Raw genomic sequence first — 26,209 nt, 5'->3', positions numbered from 1 at the left:
GAGAAACCCTCTTGAGAGATATAAAAGCCCTTTCTGGAGAAATAAAAGAACTAAAATCTAACCAAGTTGAAATAAAAAAAGCTATTAATGAAGTGCAATCAAAAATGGAGGCTCTCACTGCTAGGATAAATGAGGCAGAAGAAAGAATTAGTGATATAGAAGACCAAATGACAGAGAATAAAGAAGCTGAGCAAAAGAGGGACAAACAGCTACTGGACCACGAGGGGAGAATTCGAGAGATAAGTGACACCATAAGACGAAACAACATTAGAATAATTGGGATTCCAGAAGAAGAAGAAAGAGAGAGGGGAGCAGAAGGTATACTGGAGAGAATTATTGGGGAGAATTTCCCCAATATGGCAAAGGGAACGAGCATCAAAATTCAGGAGGTTCAGAGAACACCCCTCAAAATCAATAGGAATAGGCCCACACCCCGTCACCTAATAGTAAAATTTACAAGTCTCAGTGACAAAGAGAAAATCCTGAAAGCAGCCCGGGAAAAGAAGTCTGTAACATACAATGGTAAAAATATTAGATTGGCAGCTGACTTATCCACAGAGACCTGGCAGGCCAGAAAGAGCTGGCATGATATTTTCAGAGCACTAAACGAGAAAAACATGCAGCCAAGAATACTATATCCAGCTAGGCTATCATTGAAAATAGAAGGAGAGATTAAAAGCTTCCAGGACAAACAAAAACTGAAAGAATTTGCAAATACCAAACCAGCTCTACAGGAAATATTGAAAGGGGTCCTCTAAGCAAAGAGAGAGCCTACAAGTGGTAGATCAGAAAGGAACAGAGACCATATACAGTAACAGTCAACTTACAGGCAATACAATGGCACTAAATTCATATCTCTCAATAGTTACCCTGAATGTTAATGGGCTAAATGCCCCTGTCAAAAGACACAGGGTATCAGAATGGATAAAAAAACAAAACCCATCTATATGTTGCCTCCAAGAAACTCATTTTAAGCCCGAAGACACCTCCAGATTTAAAGTGAGGGGGTGGAAAAGAATTTACCATGCTAATGGACATCAGAAGAAAGCAGGAGTGGCAATCCTTATATCAGATCAATTAGATTTTAAGCCAAAGACTATAATAAGAGATGAGGAAGGACACTGTATCATACTCAAAGGGTCTGTCCAACAAGAAGATTTAACAATTTTAAATATCTATGCCCCCAACGTGGGAGCAGCCAACTATATAAACCAATTAATAACAAAATCAAAGAAACACATCAACAATAATACAATAATAGCAGGGGACTTTAACACTCCCCTCACTGAAATGGACAGATCATCCAAGCAAAAGATCAGCAAGGAAATAAAGGCCTTAAACGACACACTGGACCAGATGGACATCACAGATATATTCAGAATATTTCATCCCAAAGCAACAGAATACACATTCTTCTCTAGTGCACATGGAACATTCTCCAGAATAGATCACATCCTCGGTCCTAAATCAGGACTCCACCGGTATCAAAAGATTGGGATCATTCCCTGCATATTTTCAGACCACAATGCTCTAAAGCTAGAACTCAACCACAAAAGGAAGTTTGGAAAGAACCCAAATACATGGAGACTAAACAGCATCCTTCTAAAGAATGAATGGGTCAACCGGGAAATTAAAGAAGAATTGAAAAAAATCATGGAAACAAATGACAATGAAAATACAACGGTTCAAAATCTGTGGGACACAACAAAGGCAGTCCTGAGAGGAAAATATATAGCGGTACAAGCCTTTCTCAAGAAACAAGAAAGGTCTCAGGTACACAACCTAACCCTACACCTAAAGGAGCTGGAGAAAGAACAAGAAAGAAACCCTAAGCCCAGCAGGAGAAGAGAAATCATAAAGATCAGAGCAGAAATCAATGAAATAGAAACCAAAAAAACAATAGAACAAATCAACGAAACTAGGAGCTGGTTCTTTGAAAGAATTAATAAAATTGATAAACCCCTGGCCCGACTCATCAAAAAGAAAAGAGAAAGGACCCAAATAAATAAAATCATGAATGAAAGAGGAGAGATCACAACTAACACCAAAGAAATACAAACTATTATAAGAACATACTATGAGCAACTCTATGCCAATAAATTTGACAATCTGGAAGAAATGGATGCATTCCTAGAAACATATAAACTACCACAACTGAACCAGGAAGAAATAGAAAGCCTGAACAGACCCATAACCAGTAAGGAGATTGAAACAGTCATTAAAAATCTCCAAACAAACAAAAGCCCAGGGCCAGACGGCTTCCCGGGGGAATTCTACCAAACATTTAAAGAAGAACTAATTCCTATTCTCCTGAAACTGTTCCAAAAAATAGAAATGGAAGGAAAACTTCCAAACTCATTTTATGAGGCCAGCATCACCTTGATCCTAAAACCAGACAAGGATCCCACCAAAAAAGAGAGCTATAGACCGATATCCTTGATGAACACAGATGCGAAAATACTCAACAAAATACTAGCCAATAGGATTCAACAGTACATTAAAAGGATTATTCACCACGACCAAGTGGGATTTATTCCAGGGCTGCAAGGTTGGTTCAACATCCGCAAATCAGTCAATGTGATACAACACATCAATAAAAGAAAGAACAAGAACGATATGATACTCTCAATAGATGCTGAAAAAGCATTTGACAAAGTACAGCATCCCTTCCTGATCAAAACTCTTCAAAGTGTAGGGATAGAGGGCACATACCTCAATATCATCAAAGCCATCTATGAAAAACCCACCGCAAATATCATTCTCAATGGAGAAAAACTGAAAGCTTTTCCGCTAAGGTCAGGAACACGGCAGGGATGTCCATTATCACCACTGCTATTCAACATAGTACTAGAGGTCCTAGCCTCAGCAATCAGACAACAAAAGGAAATTAAAGGCATCCAAATCGGCAAAGAAGAAGTCAAATTATCACTCTTTGCAGATGATATGATACTATATGTGGAAAACCCAAAAGACTCCATTCCAAAACTGCTAGAACTTATACAGGAATTCAGTAAAGTGTCAGGATATAAAATCAATGCACAGAAATCAGTTGCATTTCTCTACACCAACAGCAAGACAGAAGAAAGAGAAATTAAGGAGTCAATCCCATTTACAATGGCACCCAAAACCATAAGATACCTAGGAATAAACCTAACCAAAGAGACACAGAATCTATACTCAGAAAACTATAAAGTACTCATGAAAGAAATTGAGGAAGACACAAAGAAATGGAAAAATGTTCCATGCTCCTGGATTGGAAGAATAAATATTGTGAAAATGTCTATGCTACCTAAAGCAATCTACACATTTAATGCAATTCCTATCAAAGTACCATCCATCTTTTTCAAAGAAATGGAACAAATAATGCTAAAATTTATATGGAACCAGAAAAGACCTCGAATAGCCAAAGGGATATTGAAAAAGAAAGCCAACGTTGGTGGCATCACAATTCCGGACTTCAAGCTCTATTACAAAGCTGTCGTCATCAAGACAGCATGGTACTGGCACAAAAACAGACACATAGATCAATGGAACAGAATAGAGAGCCCAGAAATAGAGCCTCAACTCTATGGTCAACTAATCTTCGACAAAGCAGGAAAGAATGTCCAATGGAAAAAAGACAGCCTCTTCAATAAATGGTGCTGGGAAAATTGGACAGCCACATGCAGAAAAATGAAATTGGACCATTTCCTTACACCACACACAAAAATAGACTCAAAATGGATGAAGGACCTCAATGTGCGAAAGGAATCCATCAAAATCCTTGAGGAGAACACAGGCAGCAACCTCTTTGACCTCAACTGCAGCAACATCTTCCTAGGAACAACGCAAAAGGCAAGGGAAGCAAGGGCAAAAATGAACTATTGGGATTTCATCAAGATCAAAAGCTTTTGCACAGCAAAGGAAACAGTTAACAAAATCAAAAGACAACTGACAGAATGGGAGAAGATATTTGCAAATGACATATCAGATAAAGGACTAGTGTCCAGAATCTATAAAGAACTTAACAAACTCAACACCCAAAGAACAAATAATCCAATCAAGAAATGGGCAGAGGACATGAACAGACATTTCTGCAAAGAAGACATCCAGATGGCCAACAGACACATGAAAAAGTGCTCCCTATCACTCGGCATCAGGGAAATACAAATCAAAACCACAATGAGATATCACCTCACACCAGTCAGAATGGCTAAAATCAACAAGTCAGGAAATGACAGATGCTGGCGAGGATGCGGAGAAAGGGGAACCCTCCTACACTGTTGGTGGGAATGCAAGCTGGTGGAGCCACTCTGGAAAACAGCATGGAGGTTCCTCAAAATGTTGAAAATAGAACTGCCCTATGACCCAGCAATTGCACTATTGGGTATTTACCCTAAAGATACAAACGTAGTGATCCAAAGGGGCACATGCACCCGAATGTTTATAGCAGCAATGTCCACAATAGCCAAACTATGGAAAGAACCTAGATGTCCATCAACAGATGAATGGATCAAGAAGATGTGGTATATATACACAATGGAATACTATGCAGCCATCAAAAGAAATGAAATCTTGCCATTTGCGACAACATGGATGGAACTAGAGCGTATCATGCTTAGCGAAATAAGTCAAGCAGAGAAAGACAACTATCATATGATCTCCCTGATATGAGGAAGTGGTGATGCAACATGGGGGCTTAAGTGGGTAGGAGAAGAATAAATGAAACAAGATGGGATTGGGAGGGAGACAAACCATAAGTGACTTTTAATCTCACAAAACAAACTGAGGGTTGCTGGGGGGAGGGGGTTTGGGAGAAGGGGGTGGGATTATGGACATTGGGGAGGGTATGTGCTTTGGTGAGTGCTGTGAAGTGTGTAAACCTGGTGATTCACAGACCTGTACCCCTGGGGATAGAGTATTATGCCTCCATCAGAAAGGATGAATACCCAACTTTTGTAGCAACATGGACGGGACTGGAAGAGATTATGCTGAGTGAAATAAGTCAAGCAGAGAGAGTCAATTATCATATGGTTTCACTTATTTGTGGAGCATAACAAATAGCATGGAGGACATGGGGACTTAGAGTGGAGAAGGGAGTTGGGGGAAAATGGAAGGGGAGGTGAACCATGAGAGACTATGGACTCTGAAAAACAATCTGAGGGTTTTGAAGGGACGGGGGCTGGGAGGTTGGGGTACCAGGTGGTGGGTATTATAGAGGGCACGGATTGCATGGAGCACGGGGTGTGGTGCAAAAATAATGAATACTGTTATGCTGGAAATTAAAAAAAAAAAAAAAAGTAGACTACAAACCCAAAAAAAAATATTCACAGCCCTGAAGAAAGAAGAAACATGCTGACTGAGTGCAATTACTCTGGATTAGATTCTGGAACAATCCAATGAAATGCATTAGTGAAAATATCCTACTGAAATATGGAGTCTAGTGAATAGTAATGTACCAATATTGGTTTCTCAGTTTTCTTATCTAAACACAGTTTATGATGTTATCATGATAATATAAGATATTAATTTTAGAGGAAACCGGGTGAGGGATGTATTAACTTTTCAACTTGTCTGTAACTCTAAAATAACTTCAAAATAAAGGGTTTGTTTAAAAAAAAAAAAATCTGAATGAAAGACTTTTCCCTTTCAGCCCATCTGCACTGATAACCAAAGCCCCAGAGACAATGACTGCATGTCACTCCATGTGGATTAGCAATGGAGGGCTGCCAGGGTGACTGGAATGAGCATTGAGGAAGAGGTGAAGAACGGGTGGGATGGCAAAGAGAAGTGGGAAGTGTCATGCCAGGCAGAGTCGTGGAAGCAGGTGGACGGTGCTGGCAGCGCTGGGGAACAGCAGTTAGCAGCACTTCTGTGGCAGATCCGACTACAAGATGAAGGGAGACAGGGTGAGAGTCTGAAGCCTGGGTGTGGGCAAGCTCCACCCCTTTTCCCCTAATGGACCTTAGGCAAGTTACTTCTCTAAGAATGTTTCCTTTGTGGGGATGTTTCCTTTGTGGGGATGACAACAGTTTCTTTGAAGCACCATTTGGAGTACTAAGGGATATGCAAATGTTCAGTTTGTTAATTTTAAAGCACTTAACAAATATTAAAAATATTAAAAATTATTCTGATCAGCCCGAAAGGATCAATTATGATTTAAAAAAGCCTGAAATGCCAATAAAAGGAATTCCTCTTATTTTTAAGGCAAAGGAGAAACAGAAAATAGTTCTGATGGATAAAGCAAACCTCTGCTTGCTAAGGTCTAAGCGTCCAGTGTGGGGTGTAGCTGGCACTTGGTTCTGCAGAGTGTCCTGCAGGGAAGCTGGGAAATGCACTGGTACCACACACTCTCCACTGAGCAGTGTTTGTTCTCAGGAGGGAGCCCAATGGAAAATTTTGAGCTGCAGTTAGAAACCATGTGTATGGTCTTGGAAACTGAAGATGTTCCTTTAAAAGAAAAATCACAGTGCTTTTTAAACTCAGATGACAGCATTGACCATTATCTGTTTTTCTCTCTTGCCAGCTCTCGAGTTTTCTTGGGATGTTATCAGGGCAAGTACCAGAACAATGCCCACTTCTGTTTTGTTTCTAACCTGAATTACAAATTACCAATTGGCCGATATAGGCCAAGCAAGGAAGCTTCTTCTGAATGCTGGACCTTTGCAAAAATGTAGAGGCGCAGTGGTGGTCGTTGTTCTTTCCCTCCCTCTCTTCTCTTCCCCAGTGAAGGTACTTTTTGTGCTCTGTCTTTGAGGCTCCTGAAGATTATTTGAGAACTGGACTGCTGTGGCAGACTAGCCCTGGCATTTTTTTCTTGCCAACTGTTAACTCACTATTCTAAGAAAATCAAACAAGCAAAAAACAACCCCTTCAACACGACAAAACACACAAACTCACAATTTTCTTATGGTTGCTTCTGAGAATTAAGATGCTTTTAGATTCTACTTAAAATTTCAAGTTTCAATAGTGTAGTAAACACAGCACGTATCTGATTATTTTTGCTATTGATATGTTTTCTTTCTGAAAGAGGGATTCAAATTAAAATAAGCATTTTTGGGGTCCCCTTATCTAGTCTACTTTTCAGGGGTCTGATGGGCAATGTCAGATGTGCTGTTTCCCCATGCTCTTTGTATGTGATTTATCCACTCGCCTTCTCTTTGCTTTCAGAATATCTTGCTCTTGATTATTATTACTGTGCTTATTGGTGATCAGGTTGTCTGTTTTCCACTAACCAGTGGGCTGCTTGGGGGCAGGGTCATGTTCTTCAGCTTCCTAGCCAAGTGCCAAGCAGGGATTGATGCCCTGCAGGAGGCTGGATTCTATTTAAAATGAGGCCAGCAGCAGTGGCATAAAGGCCATCCTCTCTGGTAGACCAGGAAGAATGTGCTGCAATCAACATTCTGGGAAGAAAAGATAAGAATGGAGAAGTTCCTCAAACTGGGAATCCCAGGGAGTTTTGGGTCCCACTCCAACACCAGGAGCTCACTTGCTGCCCAACCCTGCAATCATAAGCTGATTTCTATTCTGGTTGCACATGTATGGATTTTATTTATCTCTTTCCCTAATCAGATTGTGATTTCCAGAAGGGCAGGGTCTATGGCCTATTCAACTTTTTATCTCTACATCTAGCGTCCAGAACTCTGTGAGCACTCAATGGTGATTGAGATGACGAGGGGGGATAAGGGAAAAGGAGGGACAGGAAAAGGGTCAGAGTGATTGAGAAAGTCTCTGCTTTGCTTCAGGGGCTTGTTTCTGGATTTTCACTCTTCAAGGGTAGAATTCCAGCTCTCACTGGCCCTCAGTGGTTCTTTCCAGGTTCCCACCCACAGTCAGCAGTGCAGGGTCCTCCTAGTGAATGGTTCTTGGAAGGGAGTCACAGAGGGAAATGGTTGCTAGGATCACGCTAGTGTGCTGAAAATCCAGCTCATCACAGTGGCCGTTTCAGTGGAAGATGGCAAAACATTTCATTTAATTTTGTTGAAAAGCAAGGTTTTTTTTTTTTTTTTTTTTTTTACTTTTACGTCCCAAGGCTAAGAAATGGTATGAAACAACTTTAAAAAATTTATTTCAATGTTTTCCATTGTTCACAAAAAGAGGGTCATAAAGGGTGCAAGGTAACGGAAGACTCTACCACTCATGTGATTCGCTCATGGGGTGCACTGGGAAAGCCCTTTCAAAAGGCTTTATTTAGGAAGCAAGAAATTGCTAAAACCAGAAGGCTGTAATGAAAATCAGATTTGAAATTTTCATAAAGGTTGCATAGTTGGATATAATTTTACTTGCTATCTCCCCTATATTCCCTGCCTATAACATTCAAAACAGGTAAGGCCATGTGTATATGTGTGTGTGTATATATATATATATATATTTTTTTTAATTGCCAGGTCCAGATTAGAGTTTTTCTTATGAAATACAGATGTACAACAATGTATCCTAAGATATGTTTAACTCACACTGATGACCAGTCTCTCTCTTCCCACCATAATCATCACATGGTAGTTCCAACTGGGAAACTTAATATAAATGCTGACTTAGTCTTTAAAAAACAAGTTTGGGGTTTAGTATTTTAGTAGGTAAAGGTTCAGCTTTTGGTATTAGCCTTAAAGGAGAGTACATGCATCGTATTTATTCTATTTTTGTAAAGACTGGCAAATCCTCAAATGCCTTGGCGTTTAGGACGTTAATACTTTATCCAGAAATTTACTCCTTAAACTCTGTGATTCTTTGCCTCCAAGTGACATACCCTGTCTGCTGAACAATGGCCCGTGTCTTAAATATGCAGGGACTCTTCCAGAGCACACAGAGTGTGGATAAAATATCATGAGTGGACAACTGGAAGTATCAGCAAGGCTGGTTTAGCCTTCTCTCCGGGTATCTAAATGAAGATTATTGATGTGTGATTAATACATGGAAAAAACCTCTGGACCTCTCTACATGATTACTATTCTTCACTTTGTGGAGGAGTAAAATAAAGTAATAGTAGTCACTATTTATTTATTTACTCATGAATGCTTACATGTGAGGGCTAAAGCCTTGTTAATCATTATCTTGTCTAATCCTCACAACAGTCCTGTGAAGTAGTAGGTACTATCATTATCTATTTTACAATAAACAAACTGCAGATTAGAGAAGTTAATTAACTTGCCCATGGTCAGATGACTAAATAAGTTTAGGAGCCATTATTTAAGTAAACTTCTACAAAATTTGCATTTTAAACTATTATACAGTCTTCCTGGTAAGACACACATTTGTGGGTTCCCATTATTCATAGTATTCATGTCATGTATAGCTTGATGAAAAAAGTACCATTCTCATTGCTTACATATAAAAATTTCAAAATAGTTATTTTAAAAAAAGATTTTATTTATTTATTTGTCGAGAGAGAGAGAGAGAGAGCGAGCTCGAGCAGGGGGAGTGGCAGGCAGAGGGAGAAGTAGGCTCCCCCCTGAGCAGGGACCCTAATAGATATGGGACTCATCCCAGGATCCTGGGATCATGATCCTGGGATCCTGAGCCACCCAGGTGTCCCCAAAATCATTCTTTAGGAGGGTGTGTGATTCCACTTAGTTGTTGATAAATATAGTCCTGTCTTTAAATTTTTTATTTAAAAACGGATTTATTTAAAATGGATCTTTTTTCTCCTTTCTAAACTTTTTGAGAGACTAGTTCACTTGGAAGAGCAACACTTGAATCAGCAACATTTCTAATGAACTGCAAAAAACCCCTCTTGTTTAGGTGGAAACCAGGAAGTCACAGGCTTCTGTTGCACATCTGAGTTCATAGGTCTGCATCAGTGTGGATGAGGAAACCAAGTTTCATGAACTGCTGCGGGAAATAATCATATTTTCTAGCTGAACAAAAAATACTTTGGTTTTCTAGATCTATTCTAATTTGGTGGCCATTTGCATATGTGACTATTTAAATTTAAATTTAAGTTAATTAAAATTAAATAGAATTAAAAATCCAGTCCTTAGTCACCCTTGCCACATTGCAAGTACCCCACACCTGCAAGTGGCTAGTGGTTACTATACTGGATAGCACAGACACGGCACATTGCCATCTGCACAGAAAATTGTACTGGATAGAGCTGTCCAGATTACTTAGACTATCAGACACCAAGCTCCACAGTTAGAAAAGACAACTAATTTTTTCATCATTTAAAAAAATTGAAGTAGAGTTAAACACAAGGTTATGTATGTTAGTTTCCAGTGTACAACACAGTGATTAGACAAGTGTTTATGTTATGCTGTGCTCACAAGTGTAGTTCCTTTCTGTCACCATATGCCGCCAATATAATAGCCTGACTATATTCCTATGCTGCACCTTTCATCCTGGTGATCTATTTATTCAATAACTGGAAGCCTGTTTCTCCTGCTCTCCTTCATGCATTTTGCCCTGCTCCCCCTTTCCCCTGGCAACCATCAGTCTGTTCTCTGTATTTATGGAACTCTTTCTGGAAAAGACAAGTATTTTAGAAAGTAAGGGTGCCCTGGGAAAGTAGAAGCTGAAAATAGTACTGCCCATCAGTACGTCTATATTAATTTGGGCTACTGCCCTTTTCCACCACCAGTTCCCTTTCTTTTCATTACAAAAAGTAAACAAAGTTCAACTTGGTACCTACTAACGCAGAGCAGACAGTAAACAGCAGCCTACAGGCTGCCTCTGCCAGCTCCTCTCAGGTGTTCTGCTTGGGTGGGGGATTTCAACACTTGCGACGGCCTGGGTGGCCCCGGGCACAGCGTCTCCATCACTCTGTGTGCCACACCGCCAATACCAAGACAGGCAGGATATGTGGACTTCCTCTCCCTCTTTGAAGTGAAAACCCTCATTAACTGTTGACCAGACCTAAAGGATATTTTCCCTAGACTGGGTTCATGATCACACTCTAATTGGCCGCATGTCAACCGTTTTCCATACGGTAATGCGAAGGAGGAGTCTGCGATTAGGAAGGACTGTAAAGGACCCAAGTCCAGCAGAACCATTCACGCAGCCATAGTGGCACCCGCGGGGACAAGCCTTGTGTGCAATCCATACTGGAAATTGCTCAGGGAGGTTTGAGTCGTGTTTCTGAAGCTCCAATACACCAACTAAGATGCAGACTTTCATGCAAGTTTGAGAAACATGAATTCACTTTGACACTTTAAACTTAATTGCAAATCTTTCTAGGATGTGGGCATGCCTTAGAAGCATCAGAGCACTGAGAATAAACTGCTTTATGGGAGTTTTGTCATTAATTTCTTTTTAAGATTTTATTTATTTATTTGAGAGAGAGAAAGTGACAGAGCGGGAGTGGAGGGGGAACCGAGGGGGAGCGACAGTCAGAGGGAGAGGGAGAAGCAAACTCCAGCTGAGTAGGGATCCGGATGTGGGGCTTCATCCCAGAATCCTGGGATCATCACCTTGGTGGAAGGCAGAGGCTTAACCCACTGAGCAACTCTGGTACCCCAGTCATTAATTCATTAAAAAGATGTCCGTGGCACAGTTACGAATTCCTATAATTCTATTCATATAGAATTCTTTATATATATAGAGAGAGGGGGGTGGGGTGGGGAGGACATGGTCTTTTAAAATTTTTTCTGAGTAGAATATCAGGTAGAAAGATGAGGTATAAAATAACATAGTGCAAAGTGATTTTTATTAGTTACCATAACTGACAGTTTTCAATTGATCTGTTTTCTAAAATGTTATTTAATACATTTTATTTTTGAATTTTATTTAGTAAATATTATTAAATTATTAAAGAGGATCAGTTTTTAATTGCTTTACTTTATGACTGTATCAATCACTGATTACAGCTCAAGTTTCAAGGGCAAATTATTGCTTTCCTGAGTCTAGTGCTTAGGCTAAAGAAAAAATATCCTTCCTTTAAGAAAAGAGAAAAATGGCCAGGTTTGGACTCCGAAAAACATTAAGCTCTTAAACATGAGAGAGGTCTAGAACAGGTTAGTCTCCCCTACTTTCATGAAGTCTGTGGCTAAGCACCCGGTTTCCCCTGAAGGGCTTAGGGTAGGAAGTGGTAGTGGGAGAAGAGGGTTGGAGAGGCCCTTACTCAAATCCCTGAAAGCGTTACATGAATGTACTGTGCAAAGATATGTTAGCAGAAAAGGAAGGGATTGACAGCATTTTCCATTCTGTGGATTCTTGGGATCCACTCTTCGATGCATTTCTCCTCATTGTTTTAGTGACACATGAAACTTCAGAGGGAGCTGTGTGGGCAGAGGGACAGAGACACAGTGGAAGAATCCACTCCATTGTCCAACCTGGGTAATATGAATGGTGGGCGGAAGTGGCCGACAGTGGAGCATTCATGAGGAAGGCACTGAGTTTTCATTGTGACCTCTTTGCCCTGACTCAGAATTTTCAAAGACTATTCATTCAATATTCACTCCAGCCTAAAACAAGACTGAAGAATGATGGCATGGTGCCTTCTTTTAGGCAGCTGAAAATCACAGTTGACTGGATGACTGCACTGAAAATCACAGTTCCTCCCCTAACTCACTAGTGGTTACTGGTTGGGCTTGGAAAATTCTCTTTGTACCTGGGAGAGCAACTTCCATGAGAAAGCTAGAGACAGAGGATTTTATTTTCCTGTAATCCTTGGAATGCAGTATCCTGCCTTTATATCAGAATTGGCTTAGGGCTCTGTGCCAGACTGCAGCTACTCACCTGCTCTCCAGCATTTGCTCCTTCCTCAGTGACAAAACTCTGATCTAACCTTGAATTAAAAATGACTTTTCCCAGCCTTCCTTGCTGCTGGATGTGGTGATGTTCTGCCCAAAAAAGATGAAAGCGAATGTGTTGGGTGGACTTCTTGGAAGGCTCTTTAAAGAGGGCTGGCAGGTATACCTGTTGCTTTTTTCCTTCTTCCTTTGTGTTATTCCTTGTAATGGCTGTGATGGCTGGTGCACTGTGGTCATTTTAGACCATGAAGTAACCTTGAGAATAGAAGCCCTGTACTAGGGATGGCAGGGCAGGAAAATAGATGGGTCTGGGCCACTTACAGCTGCAGAGCCACAAGAGAATTGTGTATTACCTTTTCCTGGACTTCTTTTAAGTGAGAAAAGATAAATTTATTTGGGGTGAGTTTTCTGTTATATGCAGGTGAAACAAATTTTAATTAATTTAGGATCTAGAGCCCGTTTATCTTATCAGGATGCTATTACATTTTAATTTTCCATTTTCTGACCACATCTCTTTCCCTCGTCCCCTCCTGAACTCCACTGCACTCCTTCTTCCACCCCTCCATTTTCTCCACTCTGTGGCCCCGCTGCCCTCCCTTTTCCTCCTGCACTCCAGGTCCTGTGAGTCCCTATTTTAGCAGCTCTGTCCAACCAGTAACAACACCAACACCATTGTTCATGGTGGTATCTTGTTTACATTCTCACCCATAACCCTTAAGCTCAAAGCCTGGCACAGAGTGAGCATCCAAAAGTGGCATATAGAACAGATTAAGGTGGCACTCAGGAGAAGATGAACAGGAGTTTTCCCTGAAATCATAAGATTGATCTTGTAAGACCAATGGAAGTGAGTACACTTTGGAAAACAAATAAGAAGACCAGGGGTAGTTTGGATATGTCTTCAAATTCTGCAGATCACGTGTAACAACTGTCATTTCCCTAGAAATTTATCCATAGTTAAACCCTCAATGGTACCCTAAAGGGTAATAGAAAGGAATGGAAATAAACAGCCCAAATAAAATTTTAATGTTTTAAATGTAAGGTGCAGGGTTGTCAAGAATTGTTGATTGACAGGACACTTTATTCACCCAATTAATTCTTGTTCAAGATATTTTTTTCTCAAATAAGTAAATTGAAGTCTCAGTCTTGTCTTTTTTTAGTGACTAGTTTTCTGCTTCCTCCAGTTGAAAATTGGGCTAGTCCACTTTGGTTTTGGAGACCTTGTTCATCTTTTTGGTGGACAAAAAGTAGCCTCTAACTCTTGAAAGTGGGGGAGGGTCAGCAAATATTGTCTTCTTGATTCTACCTATGTGAGGTATCTAAAGTACGAAAATTCATAGTGACAGAGAGTAGTATGGTAGTTAAGAGGGGTTGGGGAGGAGTGTGTGGAGTGAGCTGTTGTTTAATGGATATAGAATTTCAGTTTTGCAAGATTAAGTAGTTCCAAAGATTGGTTGCACAACAATATGAATATATTTAACACTACTAAATTATATTCTTTAAAATGGTTAAGATGGCAAATTCTATGTGGTTTTTTTTCTTACCACAATTTGAAAAACAAGAACAAGAAATTCTTCCATGAGACCACAGGGACTAAACACCCTTTGGTTTTATTTTTTTTTTTAAGATTTTATTTATTTGAGAGTGAGGGAGTGAGAGAGCACCAGCAGGGGTCGTGAGGGGGAGGGACAGAGGGAGAAGGAGAAATAGACTCCCTGCTGAGTAGGGGGCCCAATGTGGGGCTCCATCCCAGGACCCTGAGATCATGACCTGAGTCAAAAGCAGATGCTTCACCAACTGAGCCACCCAGATGCCCCTACACTTTGGTTTTAATGATAGGTTCTTAAGGATCAAATCTACTATTACCTTATCTTTCTTGTATATTTCCTTCATATGTTAATTTTATCTCAGAGACAAGAATGTCACGGCTAGATGGGTAACACACTACACACAAATACACACAGGTGCACACACAGACATACATGCCTGTGTGCCTAAGAGGGAGAAGAGGAAGGGGAGGAGAGAGGAAGCAGCTTGCAGCCTTTGGCACTTGAACCACTTCATTTTAGACAAGAAAGCCAAGTGATGGGCAAAGTTCTCCCAATCCTGTGGCATGAACTTAAGGCAGATTTGAGACTCCAACCCAGCGGTCTGTCCTTGCTCAGTGGATCTTAAAGACCATGGAGTTCTGATGAGATAATGGTGAAGTCTGCAATTAGTTTTACCTCTGCATAATTCTATGTCTTTGTAGTTTTTGTTACATATTCTGTTGGGCTTGACCTAGTTACTTTAATTCTCTGCTCTTCAGTTTCTATAAAATGAAGATAGTAGTTCCTGACTTCATAGGATGGTTTTGAAGACAAAATGAAATATTCAAAACACAGTGTTTGAACCTGAATAACTATTTAATAAATGTCAATTACTAGTATCATTACTATTATTTTAAATGGGTTGGATAGAGATACTGTTATGTAAGGCATTATAAATTGCTTTACACACATTCTGTCATGTAATCCTTACAACAAAAAGGTTATTCCCTTTTTAAAACTGAGGAAATTGAGGTCCAGGGTTACTAACAGCTTACCCAGAGAACACAGAGAGCAAGCAGCTGGACGGCTAGATGGCACTCTATACAATGGTGAGATCTCCTTGGATTTTCTTTCTATGTTGTGTCTGTTTACCACCTCTTTTTGTAAGAAATTTTACTCATGTGTGGGGCTGTACACTGTTGGTCCATGGTGGCATTCTGCTTCTTCCCAGTCTTGTTTCTGGGTATATTAGGAACTACACTGAAGTTATTGTTCATTAGCCCTGCCTTTTTATAAAAAATTAATTTATTTATTTATTAAATTTATTTTTTATTTATTTTCAGCATAACAGTATTCATTATTTTCGCACCACACCCAGTGCTCCATGCAATCCGTGCCCTCTATAATACCCACCACCTGGTACCCCGACCTCCCACCCCCCGCCCCTTCAAAACCCTCAGATTGTTTTTCAGAGTCCATAGTCTCTCATGGTTCACCTCCCCTTCCAATTTCCCCCAACTCCCTTCTCCTCTCTAACTCCCCATGTCCTCCATGCTATTTGTTGTGCTCCACAGCCTTGCCTTTTATATTTAACATTATAATGTGAGCGTATTTTTATATTGTGATATATTTTTAAAATAGTTTTTAGTGGCTAAATGGCATAGAATTTTATGACAATGGCACCATTTGTTTAGCCATTCCCCTAATTTTAGGCCTATTGACTGTTTTCAGTGTCATGATGTTATAAATAAATGTAGTGCTTTTCCTGGCACAGACACATTTATGCACATTTATGTTTATTTCTCCAATATGGATATTCAAAAGGAGATTTTCCAGGTCAATAGAGATCATTATTATAAGACTTTTGTTACATGTTGAGAAATTTCTATTTCATTAATCTCTCACTAACTCTGAAAATTATAATTTTTGAAAAGCTTTGCCAGGTTAAATGCCATGGTAACCCATTTTAACTTTCCTTTTTTAAATTACCATGGGTCATACTATTTTTCTTCCCATTTTTTATTGGCCACTTGCCTTGTTCTTTTGCAAATTGCTATTGATATCCTTTGCCTATTTGTAAATCCAGAAATCTGGGTGTGAGATTTTATATTATCAGTAGTATCAACACCTTGTAATATATATTACAAACATTCTGGCTCTTTCTCTCTCTCTCTTTTTTTTTTGTAGTTTTCCACCTGTTTTACTTAATATTATTATACTAACACTTATAATATTGTTTTTCATCTTTTGTTTTCAGTATTTTCTGTACTGAACTTGTTTTAAGTTCAGAATAATTTGATCAGAGTGTAGTAAGGCAGGACATTTTTTTAGAAGCTCCCCAGGTGATTTTGAAACATGACTCAGGTTGAGGACTACTGCTTTTAACTATACTAAAGACAGTCTTGGCCAATTTTTCTGCTTTTAACATCAATATATTGTAACCCAACTATTTTCATCTACACATTTCATTAAGTTTAGCTCTTGTATCCCAAATACCAGGCACTACCCTCTGGCCATGGTTACGTAAGACATCCAGTGACGTTTGTGTTTCCACTGTGCCTTTATGGAACTCACTAGGTGATTTTATTGTCATTTTCTTCATAAAACTGTCTTAATTTGCCTCATAAGTATACTGCTTACTCTTAGATCTTTGTTGCTTTTTGCAGTTGTAGGGTTTTATGGAGAAATCATATTAGGGTCTCTGCTTCAGAATCGTTCTATCTTGCCTTAAAAGAGAAACCCAGCCTGACAGTTTGCAGAGATTTTTCCCAAAGGCAAGGTCTGAAATCACTTCAAAGGTGTCATCTTTAGCTGCAGTCACCCCTTTCATTCTCACTGACTTGTAAGAGCCTGTCTTTCTCTTTGTAGTTAAAAAAAATCAACAGTGAAGTATTTGTGGATTCTTTGGAGGGTGTTCCAGAGGGAAAATTCTGTCCCCTTTAAAAATCTTTGCTGTGATGCTTTCAGTTGGAGAAAATATTTTTGAATCATTAATCTTTCTTATTTTTGGCCTTTTTAATTTCCTCTTGTTTTCCATTATTATTGTCCTTGATTTTGCCTCACCCTTGCTGTCTATCATCTCTGTGGGTGTACAGTTGTGATTCAGGTGCTGGAAATCATGAACTTTCTACGGCTCTGACTGTGCATTCTGCTATAACCTGTTTCTTGCCCATACTTCTTTGGATATTTTCAATACTTTTGTAAAATTACTAGTTTGACTTTTTTTTTCCCATTTCAGGTTTAAAGGGCATTTTAGGCATGTGCATTTTTTTATAAACATATATTTTTATCCCCAGGGGTACAGGTCTGTGAATCACCAGGTTTACACACTTCACAGCACTCACCAAAGCACACACCTCCCCAATGTCCATAATCCCACCCCCTTCTCCCAAACCCCCTCCCCCCAGCAACCCTCAGTTTGTTTTGTGAGATTAAGAGTACTTATGGTTTGTCTCCCTCCCAATTCCATCTTGTTTCATTGATTCGTCTTCTACCCACTTAAGCCCCCATGTTGCATCACCACTTCCTCATATCAGGGAGATCATATAGGCATGTGCATTTTAATTTAAAATTTTAACTTTGGAAAATATTTCTCTGGGAGAAATAATACATGTATATGTGTTATAAATGAAACAATCATTTACACAAATAAACTGAAAAGTAACTGTGTCCTATAATCTCAGCTGGCCCAAAGATAAAACCATACTTAACTGTTTTATAGTCTTCCAGAATTTTGTTATATATATACACAAATCTATTATACTTGTGATAACTTACTTGGTCACATACTAGATTGTCATATTCCCATTCTTTTTATTGCTAGACAATTTGTCATTCTATGGATGTGCCATACATTTTTGGAAGTCATACAATATTAATAGCCATTTAAGCTGTTTCTATTTTTTCCCATTATAAATAATGAATTGGTAGCTATCCAGACACATGTAAACATACACATATATCTTTCTGCAGCTTTGTAAGAATTTATATTTTCAAAGGATAAATGTCTAGAAGTAGGAATGTGATTGAATATTTTCACTGGTTCTTCTGAGTGAAAGTACTTATTTCTATTTCCTCAGACTCACCTCTAAACTGATTATTATTATTAGCTCTTTTTCTCAGAACATCCCTGAACCTGGCTATTATTATTGGCTTTTAAATCTCAGCAATATTTTGTTTTAATTTTTATCTTTTGAACTCTAATAAGATTGGCCCTTTTCCAAATGTTTATCGACCATCTGTGTTGTCTATTTGTTTCTTTATTACTTTTTCATTTTCATTCCTTTCTTTTTTATATTTGGAAGCTCTTTATGTATTAAAAATATTAACTGAGGGGTGCCTAGGTAGCTCAACTTGTTAAACGTCTGACTCTTGGTCTCAGTTTCAGTTCTCGATCTCAGGATCATGAGCTCAAGCCCTGTGTTGGACTCCACACTGGGTGTGGAGTCTACTTAAAAAATATAACTGACGTATATGGAATGAACTATTTCACTTTGCTCCAAGTGCATTTTGAGTTCATATATGCTGGGGTTTTTAGCCATCTAGAAGTTTTTAACTTTAATATAATAGAATCTGTCTTTACCTTTATGGGGTCTTGTCCTGATGTCAAGATAACAAAGCTATTTAAACCCCAAAGTTACATAGACATACTCTTGGTTTTTACTAATAAGTTCATAATATTGGTTTTCACTGTTTGTTTTTATGGTTAGAGCACTAATGCATCTATAATTTATTTTAGTGGATGGTTTGTGTTGAAAGTCAGGCTTCATTTTTCTTCTAAATGGATAGTCAATCTTCTCTCTCTTTTTTAAAAAGATTTTATTTATTTATTTGAGAGAGAGTGAACAAGAGAGAGAGCATGAGTGGGGGTAGGGGTGAAGTAGACTCCCCACTGAACAGGGAGCCCAACACAGCGCTCAATCCCAGGACCCTGGGATAATGACAGACACTTAACCAACTGAGGCACCCAGATGCCCCTAGTCAGTCTTACTCTTAATAAAGAATCATTTCTCTTAAAACTAGAAACAAGGAAAAGAAGGCCATTACTCCAGTCCTAGCACTATTTTGGGAAAGACTGGTCTTCACAATTTTTAACCTTTAAAATATTAAAGGTACATAACATATGTACAGAAAAGGGTATAAACCAAAGATGTATAAATTCAGGAAAATATTCATGTAACCAACAAAATGGTTGAGAAACGAAATCTTCCCCAGCACATTCAGGAGCTCCCAATCTGCATGCCCTTTCCATTACTACCAACTTCCCACTCTAAAAGGTAATCATATCCTGACTTTACAGGTAACCACTTTCTTGGTTTCCTTTATAATGTACGCACCTAGACATGTTTCTCAAAGCCAAAAAGTCTAATTTTATCTTTTTAGACTGCATATAAAATGAAGTCAAGTTTTAATTTATCCATTGCAATTTCCAGTTGATAATCACTTGGGTTATTTCCACAGTGTGGGTGGTTTAAACAATGGGAATTTATTCCTCACATTTCTGGAGGCTGAAAGTCCAACATCAAGATGTTGGCAAGGGTGGTTCCTTGGCTTACAGATGGCCATCTTCTATCTGTGTCCTCACATGGCCTTTCCCCTATGTATGCATATCCCTGACGTCTCCAGCTTACTGGCCCATCCTGTAGATTTGAGGTTTGCTAGCCTCTATAATTATGGGAGCCAATTTTTAAAAAATCAGTCAATCAGGCCTTATAGACACCACCTTCCTGGACCCACCCATGCTACCTAGCCATGGTCGGCCCCATGATGTTCTTCTACATCATCATAGACAGTGAACCCTTAGGTCATGTCTCATTTGAGCTGTTTGCAGACGAAGTTCCAAAGACAGCAGAGAACTTTCATGCTCTGAGCACTGGGGAGAAAGGATTTGGTTATAAACATTCCAACTTTCACAGGATTATTCCAGGACTTATGTGCCAAGGTGATGACTTCTCACACTATAATGGCACTGGTGGCAATCCATCTATGGGAAGAAATTTAATGATGAGAATTCCATCCTGAAACATTGGAGTCCTGGCATCTTGTCCATGGCAAATACTGGACCTAACACTAGCCATTCCCAGTTTTTTACTTGCACAGCCAATACTGAGTGGTTGGATGACAAGCATGTGGTCTTTGGTAAGGTGGAAGAGGGCATGAATATTGTGGAAGCCATGGAACACTTTGGGTCCAGGAATGGCAAGGCCGGGGGAAGATCACTGTTGCGGACTGTGGACAAATCTAATAAATTTGACTTGTATTTTATCTTCCTTCTGGAACTCAAGAGAGCACCTCTTCACCCTCATCTGCTAGAAATATCCTATAATCTTTGTACTTTTGCTGCAGTTCTATTGGTTCCATATTTTTTTTACTCCCCTCCAAGTCTAGCTGGATCGCAGAATTAAGTTTATGATTATGAAATAAAGACTAAACAACAACAACAAAAAGAAAATCAATCACTTTCTCTCTCTCCACGCATACACACACGCATGTACGCACACACACATATGCACACACATCCTATTAGTTATGTTTCTGTTTTTCAGGAGAACCCTGACTAAATGTAGATTTTGGTACCAAGAAGGAAAGTACTGTTACAATGAATACTTGAAAATGTAGAAGTGGTTTTGGAATGGGGTAATGAGAAAAGTTTTATTGTGCAAGTTATAAAAAACCTAGATTTTCTTGAAGGGAGTATTGAGAGAAATATGGGTGTTTGTTTTTGTTTTGTTTTATTTTCAAAATATGGATATTAAAGGCAATTCTTGTGAGGTTTCAGACAGTAGTGACAACTGTATTATTGGTAACTGGAGGAAAGTCAGTGCTTTTTTTCTCCATTTTTTTTTTTATTTCCAGCATAACAGTATTCATTATTTTTGCACCACACCCCGTGCTCCATGCAATCCGTGCCCTCTATAATACCCACCACCCGGTACCCCAACCTCCCACCCCCCGTCCCTTCAAAACCCTCAGATTGTTTTTCAGAGTCCATAGTCTCTCATGGTTCACCTCCCCTTCCAATTTCCCCCAACTCCCTTCTCCACTCTAAGTCCCCATGTCCTCCATGCTATTTGTTATGCTCCACAAATAAGTGAAACCATATGATAATTGACTCTCTCTGCTTGACTTATTTCACTCAGCATAATCTCTTCCAGTCCCGTCCATGTTGCTACAAAAGTTGGGTATTCATCCTTTCTGATGGAGGCATAATCAGCAATCAGACAACAAAAGAAAATTAAAGGCATCCAAATTGGCAAAGAAGAAGTCAAATTATCACTCTTCGCAGATGATATGATACTATATGTGGAAAACCCAAAAGACTCCACTCCAAAACTGCTAGAACTTATACAGGAATTCAGTAAAGTGTCAGGATATAAAATCAATGCACAGAAATCAGTTGCATTTCTCCCCATTTTATTTTTTTAATTGGTTTTGTATTTGTCATTTAAGAGTTTTATCTTTTTAAAAATTTTTTAATTTTTTTATAAACATATAATGTATTATTAGCCCCAGGGGTACAGATCAGTGAATCGCCAGGTTTACACACTTCACAGCACTCACCATAGCACCTACCCTCTCCAGTGTCCATAACCCCACCACCCTCTCCTTACCCAACCCCGCCACCCTCAGTTTGTTTTGTGACATTAAGAGTCTTTTATGGTTTGTCTCCCTCCTGAGCCCATCTTTTTCATTTATTCTTTTATTCTTTTCCTACCCCCCAAACCCCCCACATTGCATCTTCACTTTCTTTCTTGAAGTGCCTCTTCAAGTTTTTATGCATTTTTTAATTGGGTGGTCATTTTTCTTATTTAATTATAGGAGTTTTTATTTTATATATATATAAATATACATGTGTGTATATATATATATATATATATACAAATATATATGTATATATAATTCTGAATAGGAGTTCTTTGTAAGTAATTGGTGTGACAGTATCTTCTCCCACTCTGTGGTTTGCTTTTTCACTCCCTTAATGGTATCTTTTGATGAACTAAAGTATTATTTTAAATCTTAAATTAAGGTGTGCCTTGGTGTCTCAGTCAGTTAAGCAGCTGTCTTCCACTCAGGTCATGATGCCAAAGTCCTGGGATTGAACCCTGCATCAAGCCCCACATGGAGCCCTGCACTGGGCTCCTTACTCAGTAGGGAGCTTTCTTCTCCCTCTTCCTCTGCCTACTGCTCCCCCTGCTGTGCTTGCACTTCTCTGTATCAAATAAATAAATAAAATCTTTTTTGGGGGGGTTCTTATTTCTTTTTAAAAAAATTAACATATAATGTATTATTTGGCCCAGGGGTACAGGTCTGTGAATCATCAGACTTACACACTTCACAGCACTCACCATAGCACATACCCTCCCCAATGTCCATAACCCAACCACCATCTCCATACCTGCCTCTGTACGGCAACCCTGTGTTTTGTGAGATTAAGAGACTCTTACAGTTTGTCTCCCTTCCTATCCCATCTTGTTTCATTTTTTCCTTCCCTACCCCCCAAACCCCCAACGTTGCCTCTCCACTTCCTCATATCAGGGAGATAATGTGATAATTGTCTTTCTCTGATTGGCTTATTTCGCTAAGCATAATACCCTCTAGTTCCATCCACGTCGTTGCAAATGGCAAGATTTCATTTCTTTTGATGGCTGCATAGTATTCCATTGTAGATATATATACACCACATCTTCTTGATCCATTCTTCTGTTGATGGACATCTAGGATCTTTCCATAGCTTGGCTATTGTGGACATTGCTGCTATAAACATTTGGGTGCATGTGCCCCTTTGGGTCACTACGTTTGTATCTTTAGGGTAAATACCCAGTAGTGTGATTGCTGGGTTGTAGGGTAGCTCTACTTTCAACTTTTTGAGGAAACTCCATGCTGTTTTCCAGAGTGGCGGCACCAGCTTGCATTCCCACCAACAGTGTAGGAGGGTTCACCTTTCTCTGCATCCTCGCCAGCATCTGTCATTTCCTGACTTGTTAATTTTAGCCATTCTGACTGGTGTGAGGTGGTATCTCATTGTGGTTTTGATTTGTATTTCCCTGATGCCGATTGATGTGGAGCACTTTTTCATGTGTCTGTTGGCCATCTGGATGTCTTCTTTGCGGAAATGTCTGTTTGTGTCCTCTGCCCATTTCTTGATTAGATTATTTGTTCTTTGGATGTTGAGTTTGATAAGTTCTTTATAGATTTTGGGTACTAGCCCTTTATCTGATATGTTGTTTGCAAATATCTTCTCCCATTCTGTCAGTTGTCATTCGGTTTTGTTGTCTGTGTCCTTCGCTGTGCAAAAGCTTTTGATCTTTTTTTTTTTTTAAAGATTTATTTATTTATTTATTTATTTGACAGACAGAGATCATAAGTAGGCAGAGAGGCAGGCAGAGAGAGAGAAGGAGAAGCAGGCTCCCCGCTGAGCAGAGAGCCTGATGCGGGGCTTGATCCCAGGACCCTGGGATCACGATCCAAGCCAAAGGCAGAGGCTTTAACCCACCGAGCCACCCAGGTGCCCGAAAAGCTTTTGATCTTGATGAAATCCCAATAGTTCATTTTTGCTCTTGCTTCCCTGGCCTTTGGCAATGTTTCTAGGAAGAAGTTGCTGTGGCTGAGGTGGAAGAGGTTGCTACCTTTGTTCTCCTCAAGGATTTTGATGGCTTCCTATCTCGCATTGAGGTCTTTCATCTATTTTGTGTCTATTTTTGTGTGTGGTGTAAGAAATGGTCCATTTTCATTTTTCTGCATGTGGCTGTCCAATTTTCCCAACACTGTTTGTTGAAGAGACTGCCTTTTTTCTATTGGACATTCTTTCCATAAATAAAATCTTTTAAGAAATAAATTAAAAATAGATCTTCAATTAAGGAAATAAATTAGGGAATTTAAGTATTAGTTAAATACCAAGTTGAGCATTAAAATAGTTCAATTCTTCAGTTTTTTTTCTTTATGGTAAAAATGTTTTTGTACTCTTGCCTTTCATATTTAGAACTGTAGAACTCTCTGCCTCACAATAGTTTGACTTAATGATTTTTTTGACTTTATGATGGTGTAAAAGTGATAAGCATTTAGTGAAAACAGTGCTTTGAATTTTGCATTTTGATCTTTTCCCAGGCTAGTGATATGTGCTATAATACTCTTGTGATCCTGGGTAGTGGCTGCAGCTCCCAGTCAGCCATGTGATCAGAAGGGTCAACAACTGACACACTTACAACCATTTGTACCCATACAACCATTCTGTTTTTCACTTTGAGTACAGTGTTCAGTAAATCACATGACATATTCAATACTTTGTTATAAAATGGGCTTTGTGATTTTGCCCAATTGTAAGCTAATGTAAGTGTTCTGAGCACATTTAAGGTAGGCTAAGCTAAGCTATGATGTTTGGTAGAAATAATTGTATTAAATGCATTTTGACTAATAATGTTTTCAACTTACAATGGGATTATTAGGACAGAACATCACTGTAAGTTGAGTTTATTCATTTTTACTTTTGTTTCCCTTGCCTTTGTGAGTCAGATCCACAAGGCCTCTCTAAGGTCAGCATTAAGGGGTCTACCACCCATGTTTTCTGCTAGGAATTTTATAACTTCAAGTCCTGCATTCAAGTCTTTAATCCATTTTGAGTTTATTTTTGTGTATGATGTAAGATATCAGTCTAGTTTCATTCTTTTGCATTTTGCTGTCCAGTTTTCCTAACACTATTTATTGAAGAAACTATCATTCCTCCATTGTATGTTATTGACTCCTGTCTTGTAGAATAACTGTCCATTTATGTGTGGGTTTATTTATAGGTCCTCAATTCTGTTCTATTCATTTGTGTGTCTGTTTTTGTACCAATACCATACTGTTTTGTTTACAGTAGCTTTGTAGTATACTTTGAAATAAAAGACTGTGGTACCTCTGACCTTGTTCTTTCTCTTTGGTTATTTGGGATCTTTTTTTTTAATAATTTTTTAAAAATTTATTTGACAAAGAGAGATCATAAGTAGGCAGAGAGGCAGGCAGAGAGAGAGAGAGAGAGGAGGAGGAAACAGGCTCCCCACCGACCTGAAAGCTAGACATCGATCCCAGGACCCTGAGATCCCAGGACCCTGAGCTGAAGGCAGGGGCTTAACCCACTGAGCCACCCAGGATCTTTTGTGGTTCATACAAATTTGAAAATTAGTAGTTTCAGTTTTGTGAAGTATGCCTTTGGAATTTTGATAGGGATTGCTTTGCATCTAGATTGCTTTGGGTAGTATGGACACTTTAACAATGTTAATTCTTCTGGTCCATGCTTGGCATATCTTTCCATTTATTTATGTCTTCTTCAATTTCTTTCATCAGTGTCTTATTGTTTTTCAGTTTATAGGTCTTTCACCTCCTTAATTAAATTTTTCCTAGGTATTTTATTCTTCTTGATGCAATTGTAAGTGGACTGGTTTCTTAATTTCTTTTTCTGGTGTTTGGTTATTAAACCATATAAACACCAAAGATTTATGTATGTTGTTATTGTACTCTGCAACTATATTGAATCTGATTAGTTCTAACAGTTTTTGGGTGGTATTTTTAGGGTTTTCTCTATATAGTGTGTTATCTGCAAATAGTGACAATTTTACCTCTTCCTTTCTACTTTGGATGCCTTTTATTTCTTTTACTTGCCTAATTGTTGTGATTAAAACTTCTAAAACCACATTGAAGAAAAGTGACTAGAGTGGCATCCTTGTCTTATACCTCGCCATTGACTATGATGTTAACTATAGGACTGTCATCTATGATCTTTATTATGTTGAGGTATATTTCCTTTATACCTACTTTGTTTTAGAGTTTTTATCTTAAATGGATGTTGAATTTTGTCAAATACTTTTTCTGCATCTATTGGAATGATCATATGATTATTAATTTTCATTTTATTAAAATGGTGTGTTATGTTGATTGATTTGCTGATATTGAACTGCTCTTGCATCCCTGGAATAAATTCCACTTGATTGTGGTATATGGCCCTTTTCATATATTGTTGGATTTGGTTTGCTAATATTTTGCTAAGGA

The 26,209-nt window shown here is 38.8% G+C and overlaps 1 pseudogene; it reads left to right on the top strand.

Moving 5' to 3' along the window:
- The first annotated feature begins 19,939 nt into the window (after positions 1-19,939).
- Positions 19,940-20,432, top strand: LOC116574331 (annotated as a pseudogene).
- Positions 20,433-26,209: the final 5,777 nt, after the last annotated feature.

The sequence above is a fragment of the Mustela erminea genome, chromosome 15 (assembly GCF_009829155.1).
Source record: "Mustela erminea isolate mMusErm1 chromosome 15, mMusErm1.Pri, whole genome shotgun sequence".
Taxonomy (NCBI): domain Eukaryota; kingdom Metazoa; phylum Chordata; class Mammalia; order Carnivora; family Mustelidae; genus Mustela; species Mustela erminea.
Note: the sequence above shows the minus strand (reverse complement) of the source record. Positions and strands in the feature narration are given on the sequence as shown.